Source organism: Miscanthus floridulus, chromosome 8 (genome assembly GCF_019320115.1).
Source record: "Miscanthus floridulus cultivar M001 chromosome 8, ASM1932011v1, whole genome shotgun sequence".
NCBI classification, from domain to species: domain Eukaryota; kingdom Viridiplantae; phylum Streptophyta; class Magnoliopsida; order Poales; family Poaceae; genus Miscanthus; species Miscanthus floridulus.
The window spans coordinates 125,164,886-125,174,127 of NC_089587.1; the positions used below are offsets into that span (position 1 = coordinate 125,164,886).

At 41.4% G+C, this 9,242-nt stretch overlaps 1 pseudogene; it reads right to left on the reverse strand.

Annotated features, from left to right (window-relative positions):
- Positions 1 to 1,117: 1,117 nt before the first annotated feature.
- Positions 1,118 to 8,713, reverse strand: LOC136477255 (probable phospholipid-transporting ATPase 8; annotated as a pseudogene).
- Positions 8,714 to 9,242: the final 529 nt, after the last annotated feature.

The following is a 9,242-nucleotide window of genomic DNA, read 5'->3' on the forward strand; positions in this document are numbered from 1 at the left end:
GCGTGGATCAGGGGAGCAATACCCTTTAGCGGGTGCTCCAACGAGGACTAGTAGGGAGTGCCAACTCTTCGATACCTTGGGAAAACATCGGCGTATTCCTAACCTTCTCCATTACTTTAAGCAATTACTTTAATGTACTTATATTCCTAGAATTTCTATGCTAGACTAGGGTTGGAACTAAGTTGCAAAATTTTCTGCAGTAGGCTAGAAACACACTTTTAGGCACAAGGGTGAAATGGACTAAGCAGTAGGTTTTAATTGTGCGAGAATTTTAGATTAGTCCAATTCACACCTCCTTGGGCATCTTAATCCTAGGCTACGAGTTCACCTAGCTTGAGACCTGTCAATCCGAAGTGGAAAATGGTTACTCATAGTGGAGTTTATACCTTTGTGTTTAAAAGGAGCTTAGCTTTTAGTGCGTTCTCCAACATGAAATAGGGGGTTGTGGAAATAACTTCCACGAAAGAGATCCAACTGTCGCTTGTTTATTTTACTTCTCACACTTACTGTACTTTCTTGTTGATCTTTGTATGCTTGATTCTTTGGTGACAACTGGGATTGATCTTGTGCAAGTCAGATCCCTAGTGGTTAGATTCAATTTTTGCAATTAAAGACAATGTTGATCATGCTAAGGACATGACTTAATTTGTTGACCCTAAGGACTCATCTTAATGTTCTTGTTTAACTCTACGGTAATCCATGCAGGTGGAGTGAAATAGTTTTAATTAGTCTAAGGTTGTTGTTTAAAATTTTAGAGACTAATACATCTCTTCTGAGACATTCAATCCTTTCGGTGGCCCTTGAAAAAAAATACATAAAAAAGTCTGCATCCAAGCATGCAAAATTCCCTGCTTAGAGACATTGGGCAACCGGAAGAAATAAATGAAAGAATCTCAGCCTAATGTATAATCTGGGAGATCTCATCTCACCTGACAACCAAACCACATCAAAATCCAAAGGCTTGATCAAACCAATATATCATACTCTAAAACAATCATAATAGCATGCAGTAAATCCGTATGTGGACTGTTGAACAATGCTTCCACTGAAAAATGGCATGTAGACAAGTAATTGTTCTAAAAAAGAGCGGTAGAAGGAATGAATGATCCTAAGAAAATGCATGGAACTGGAGATGCCTGAATACATACAAGCCACAAAGGGTATTAACTATGCTTCCAAGAACATAGGTTTGACAGTTTGATGCTACAAGATCGCTAATTTTCCTAGAACAATACTACATACATTAAGGAACTCATATTCGCAGTTACCGACATGCTATACATCATTCTATGTAAATCCTAATTGCAATCTGCTTCCATGATGAGCCCCATCCACAACAAAAGGAAAATGTGTCCTAGTGGGGTCATAGATCCAAAGAATCAATTTGCCGCTTGCAGAGAAGTCACCATTGTGTTCTGATATTTGACAGATACACTGCCATAACCTGAATCTGTAACTTTGTGGGCATAAATCGTATATACAAGATCTGTTAAACAGCCAACTTGTTTATATCACCTCTGACATCATGATCTAGAAAGCAAATCATGCTAATGTTAAACCAAATTACCAGACTGTACATACCCTCATTCAGTAGCATCTTATACAACTGGCACTACCAATTCTTTGAGTTAGCCCTCTGAACTTGATCATGATACTGTGGGTAATACAATGTTCTCGATATTTTATAGACAAAGAATGGGATCAAGGCTGTCACCACAATCATTAGAGTAGATAACCAGTACAAAGGGCTAGGTGCACAAGCTTCCACAAAAACATGATATGCAGTGGTTGATATTGCTGGGGAAAATAGTCCATAGATGACCAGGAAAGTGTACCAGATCAGTATGCTGCCCCAGATGACGAAATGCTGTATCCAGGTGAAGTAGCTGATGTAGAGAGCTAGCTGGCAGTTCACAGTCCACACTACACAACTGTACATGGTCACCCCAAGGATGTCAAACCCAGCAACGCGACCATCCTGTCGGACAGCCTGAACTAGAATAACGTTGAGGGAACCAAAGTAAATAATTATTGAACAGCACATCCCATTTAACATCCAACTGAGTATTCGAGACCAACTGAAGAACACATTATTAACACCATCTTGATGTAATGAAGGGACCTATGATATGCAAGGGAACAAAAGGTGTGATTTATAGAAACAAAAAGAAATCAACCAATGCAATGCTACAAACGCTGACTCAAAGACCAAAGTTCACATATATATCACAACATTACATATGAATCTGATAGGTTACAAACCTCAAGACAAGCACGGGAAGAGACATCCTTGTCAAAAACACCGAGGGCGATGACAGGAAGAGATGTGAAGGCAACGTTATAGAAAGATATGAACCAATCATTATACGCAGGTTGTGCTGAGAACATGGCATGAGCCTCAAACCAGAAAAGCGTAAAGCCAAATGTGATGTTCTTGAAGAAAAAATAGCATATCTGTTCATATCACAAACAAAATGCAGACTGTTATACAATGCAAGAACTAAACTAACAGAGCTCGATAAGAACACCAAAATTTGCTACTTAGTGCCAAATAATACAAAAAAAAACATTGGAAAGTTAGGCATATTGCATGCCAAGGGAAGGTTGATATCTGGTGTATCAAAATGGCACATAAGCTTAGCTGGATACACAAGTAATATTCTTTCGGGAGGTAAAAGGAAAAAATGAAGAGGCATTATCATATTGCAAGGAAATTGTTTAGGTGATACAGGGCGAGTACAAGTATTTGATTTTTAGCATTAAAACCATATTAGTATATCCAGTATGAAGAGTACTTATATATCCATAGAATAAAACATATCATTAGGGCAACACAATGATAAAAGTGAATAAAGCTCAGTCCCGGAAACTATGTCGATGCCCTAAAGGAGAAGAAAATGAGACTGGAGGGACTAGTTCACTGAAGAGTTCAAGAAGCAGAGGGGGCAGTGCTTTACCATAGCTGCAATCCGACGATAACACCAATGACCATGCACAAGAAGTAATCGCTCTAAGAAACGAAACTGTGCTATTGCAAAGTCACTCGCCATAACAGCCTGTAATACAAAGCACCATCAGTTGTCAGATAACATAAAGCAGATACAAAAACCAAAAGAGAAAAAGGCATGAGGTTTCTGTTCCAACATGTAGTACTAGGCAGAGCAGCAGCACCTTGCCTAGCACCTAGGTGTTTTTTCACCAGGAGTGGCTTAGAACTCGATCTATGTATTAAAGTGGGACATTAGAGAGAGGAAGATAAATTGTGATCATAAAACTCATGGATAGATGCAGTATACCAATATTGTCGTTGTAATATGCCATGTTTTCTCTATTCAATGAGGCATTCCTCCAGCTAAGCAGAAAAAGTAAAATTGCCTACGAACGCCTAGGTGCTAGGAGAGCCTAACCACTTGCCTAGCACACCATGCTTTTTGAAACATTGATGAAGCTAGCTTGGGTAAAAGCTCTTTTCACGAGGTCAATTGGTCATCAAGATATTTAACCAACTGATCATCAGTTGCAAAGTCCTATCACATGATCAGTCATTCTGTCCTAAAATACAGTACGGAACAAACTTCATGAGGAAGCTAAAACTTCCATCCAACTTGACTTTCAAGCGAGTAATTTTGCTAAATATTGCAAATAAAAACTTGATAAATTACAATTGTAGATCTTTTTCGTCCATTTCAAGAATTAAAGCATAGGCAAGATTCATAACAATAGGTTAAGTGACAAATCCAAAAATGAAAGTAGTGCACAAAACTATCGACCTGCATTCCTTCAGCGCCACTTATTCCAACCCCAATGTCAGCCTCTTGTAGCATACCAACATCATTTGCTCCATCGCCAATAGCTAAAGTAGTTTTATTTGTCCTAATTTTAACCAACCTGGTGACCTGCAACAGTACCCAGTAGCTATAGAAGCGGCAAACTAGTGTTCACTATTATGGATAAATAAAATGCCGGCATAAGCTTATTAAGGAATAGTCAAACAGATGAATTATCTTGTTACTCACCAGTGCCTTTTGTTTTGGTGAAACCCGACAACATAAAACAGATGCACAGTTAACTGCTAGATCCAGAAATGAGTTCTTAAGGCTGCCCGTGAGAGCATGTGTCAGAGCATTGCCATCAATGATAAGAGCGAATGAAGTTGAGGTTCCTTTTTGGGAAATCTTTCCTCTAGCATCTTGTAATTTCCTATCAATTTCTTCAAACGCGGACTGTATGATAAGATACAAAAGGTTACAAATGTCATTGTATACATAGCATAAACTGAACTTATACAACCCATCTGTTTGCCCTATACACTACTCAGATGATCTAATAGTATTGATACTTATCGACATTTATGTGCATTTCATGAAAAAAAAAACATATAGGACTTTGCTAGCATTTCAAAAACGGTGTAAATTCTGCAATTATTTATACATACATGCAAGTAAGAAAAAGCAAGTGTCTTTGTTTTAAGATTTCATACCATTCTGTTTCCTTCTCCACTGGACCCCTCTGAAGCATTTGTACTTGAGTTCTCCAGTGTGATAAAAATTTCCTCCATCTCTTTCCTCAATAGGTTACAAGCGTAACTAGATACCAAGCACCAACATACATTAAACTTTAAGGTATTGTGATCTCAGTGTTTCAGATATGTAACAGCATATGGAATGGAACTAACCCTATGTTTACAGCTGTCTCCAACTTGTCTCCAGTTAAAATCCAGATCTTAATTCCAGCTTGTGCAAGTTTGTAAATACACTCAGGGACCTGCAAGGATAGAGTTGATACAAGCAATGATTTGACCATGAGTTAAAACATTTGTTTACAATTTGACACATAAAAGTGGTAATTTTTCCTCATTAAATATCAAAACAAGATTACAAGTGAAATTATGTGACAAACTACCTAAAGAAGAAACATACTATGTGACAAACTATCTAAAAAAGAACCAAATTATGTGACAGTAACCCAATAAATATATTGTGCACAGGAAAAGAGTATGGTGCTCACTAAGAATGGTTAACAAATTACAGTTGGGGCATCCCCTGCTGTATTTAATGTTCAAAAAAGAATGGTTAACAAATCAAAAATAGAAAAGAAGTTTGTTTGTCTATTCAGAATTTCAGATAAATACAAGACTCTTAAGAAAATAAGAAGCACCAAGTAGAAGTCAACGCACCCCATTTTGCAATCTATCCTCTACAGCAGTAGCACCCAAGAGAACCAAATCCTTCTCAATGTCTTCTGATGCCTTCTCAACAGCTGCATCATGATCAGTATGTACAGAATTCTTGGCAGACGAGTACTCCTGATTCCATACAACGTATTGTTCTTCAGTAAGTTCACGATATGCAAGTGCCAGGGTCCGGAGACCTGCCTCAGAATACTCATCAATGTGACACTTCGTTTTAGTCAGACAAGCTGTTCCATTATCCTTGGAGAGCCTTTCAAATATTACACTGAAGCACAGATATGAAAAGATAATGATATACTTATTTCAACAGAACTTGAAGGTTGAAAATATTAGCATGTGAAATTCACAACTCTGAAGAAAGGTCCACTCTAGAATAGCTGCAATAGTTCAAATATGGTGCACATCTTTAAGGCTAACACTATCATGACATGGATATGTAATTATAAACGGGAAATGCAGTGTCAAACATAGAAGGTTTTCATCACATGTAAAAACAATTATTTAACCTGTCAGCTCCTTTGCAGAAGAGAAATAGTCGACCCTCTTCTGTCCTCACAATAACAGACATACGCTTACGAGCACTGCTGAACTCTAAGATGTTGAGTAGTTTATATGTTCTGAAATGAAAATTAGGCATCATGATGTTGGCAATGTTGACACTTTTGAAGAATAATCACTAAGAACAGTGGAAAAGATAAGCACCTATCCACCTTTCCACCAACCACAGGATCATACTCATGCACTGATATAGTCGTTTGTGTCCTATGATAAAATTCAAAACCAAACTCTCTTGCAGCTGTAACAAGAGCTCCTTCATCAGGAGACTCAGCTTCGTAAGGCATACCAGCAGAATTTCTATCTGCCACAGGAATTGCAGTATGGCAAACAGCTAACACTCGGAAAAACATTTCTATAGCATCCCTAGAACATTCTTTGGCCCATCTTCCATTCATCAAATGACTATCAGTGAAATTGAATCCCTTGACTGATCTCTTGAATTCAGCAGTGTCCTTGTGCCCAAAATTGTCAGTAGTTTCAGCTATTTCTCCATAACACGTCTCCACTTCTGTACGCCTATTTCCATAAGCAACACCAGCAATAGAACATTTCAAGAACTCCATTGAATTGCATGTTAATGTCCCTGTTTTGTCAGACAGTATAGTATGAACTTGACCAAGTTCTTCATTCAAATTTGAGGTGCGAGCTCTTGCAGGTTTATCAGACTCTGCACAATACATATTCTGGTCTTGATTTATGAATGTGCTCTGTAACACCTTGACAATTTCTATCGATATACAATGAAATAGGCACCAAGCACACATACAGCATCAGGCTTGTGAGAAAATGGCAGAAGGCTGCAAATGATGCATTGTTTGGATCAAAGAATATATTTGCTTGATCTGGTCTGAGGTACCATGCATAGTTTCCTGGACTTATCTCATGCTTTGTTTTCATCCCAAACACAATTGACCCAAACGTTGCAATAGCAAAGAGAATCACAAAAAGGAGATATATTATTTTATCCATTCTTCGTTCAACTGAACTCCTCTTTGACGGTGGCTCCATTGCATTTTGCATCACCTTTGTATCATGTCCCGTAAATATTACGGTGCCATATATATACATTGTATTACGAAGTTTTGAGTCCCTTAGCAGGACCTGTTCCGGAGACAGAGAATATTGTTGCCCATTGTAGTACAGAGTTCCTAAGAAAGAATACAGTTTCTCATTTGGATCCTCACATCGAATGAAAGCCTTGAAACTATGGAAAACTGGGTCATCATTCAAGCCCATAGTCACCTCTAATGCATGTTTCCGCTTCAAGTTTGTCTCACCATCAAGATTCATCGTCTCCACATAGCATAATCCATAATCAGAGCTAGACGAAAGGAAAAGAAGATCAGCAGGGAAGAACTCATCCTTTTTAACTTTAACTATATCGCCAACTCGAAGCTTCTTCCATTCTATCTCATGAAATGATTGGATCCCATCAAACACCTCAACCTTCCTATTGTTCACTTCTATGTCCTATGTAAAAGAAGGTCAAAAACAAATTCAGTTCAGTAAATATTACACAAAATAACATGTATATATTGCTGGGAAATTACTTCCACACAATATGTTTCAGTTCAAATTTCATTAACACAGTAGAAATAGCTTATAAATAGATATATGTTAATTAAAGCAAAGTTTGTGTGGGTATCCAAGAGAAGAAAGAAACATAATATTTGCTGAAGCCTTATCAACACAGCTTGATAAGAGATGCAATTACCCTGGATATGTAAACAACTATGTTATGGCACAAATGTTTTAAGACAGTAGGCGAGTAGTAAGCACAACTAAACATACAGTTACCTCGCTCCCCTACATTGTGAGCACAAGCCAACCATTCTCATTGTGCCACAGCAGAAATTAATGCAATCACTTCGATCACAAACACAGACAAAGTACGGTCGTCCACAATCCCAGGAAGCTAAACATGCCATTATGACATCCTACAGCCAAATGACAGTGCGCTTGCGTGACTGAAAAGGCATTGAACTCTATAACTACCCACTAGGGATCTGGACACTGTACATTTGAGAGTCTCGTAAAAGAAAATGACGCAGAGATGCGCTGCAACTATTAAACTGCCTTGATCTGTGCAGCCAAATGACAGTACTATCAATTCTGTGCACCCACAATGAATTGACTATTGAGGTGACGCGCCACATTTCAGATCAAAACCCCCATTATCCCCGAGCATTATGCAACAAATCCAACGAACCCCATTTGCCTACACCAAGGCCGTCAGGCCAACCAACCCGGCGGGCGAGGGATCAGCACCCACCAGTCCCAATGCCTTGCTCAACCCGTGGAGGTACAGCAGAGCAGAGCAGTGCGCGCTCACCTGCTGCTTCCGGCGCCAGTCCTCGACGGCCTCCTTGGCCATGGCGGCGCTGACGACGACGACGAGCGGGAGCAGGACGGAGACGGCGCGGTAGGGCGCGAGCGGGCTGAAGGAGACGCAGGCGACGACGAGGAAGAAGCAGTTGGCGGCGCGGCGGAACTGCTCGAAGAGCGACTTGGGCACGAAGCTCGCGGGCGTGTACTTGGTCGTCGAGATCGCGTTCCCCGGGTACGCCGGCTGCTGCGCGCCGGCGCCGGCATCGGTGCCCGGGAGCGAGGAAGCGGGGGCGTTGCAGCGGACCAAGCGGGAGAACCCCGGCGTGGCAGGGGCGGGGAAGGGGGCGGCGGCGGAGGAGAAGGTGGAGGTGGAGGCGGTGGGAGTAGTGGCGGCCGCGGTGGCGGCGGCGGCGGAGGCGGAGGCGAGCTCGACGAGGGGGCGCTCGTCGGTGTCCACGGGCATGGTGGTGGTGGGTTGGCGGTGGCGAGCCGAGGCGGGGGAGGATCTGGGTTTGGGACGGTTGGGGCGTCGTGGGGTGCGTGCGCGACGACTGACGAGCGCGTCGTGTGGTGGTGTGATCTGTGCACAGGACGGGTGCGCCGTGCGCGTGGGCGGAGGAAGTGTGGTGTGGTGTGGTGTGGTGTGGTGGGCGGAGGGAGTGGTGCTGCGGACACGGCCTGGAGGACGGGAGGAGGTAGACGCAGCCGACAGGTGGGGCCGTGGCCCGTGGGGAACTGGAATACAGAAGGTGCCGTGGGGTCAGGGGCCTGGCCCCAGCCACGTGGCGACGCGCTTGTGCTTTTTCCTCCTCCTGCGGTTTTGCGTTCTTTCTCTTCGCCCTTGTTTAGTTTCCAATTTAACACTACGCAAAAACAAGATTCTTCACATTAAATTTATAGTATATACATAGGATACTAAAAGTAGATAAAATTATAAATTAATTGTACAATTTGGTTGTACTTTGCGAGACGAATATTTTGAGCTTAATTAGTCAATGGTTGAATAATTATTACCAAATATAAATGAAATACTACAGTAGGGAATGTGGCATTATGTAAACTTTGCGCATCTAAATTCCGACCAACTAAACGCACCCTTCCACGAAAAGAGGAGACCGTGTGGGGCCTTCTTCATGGGCGCCGGCCTTGATTTCTGATCAGATGT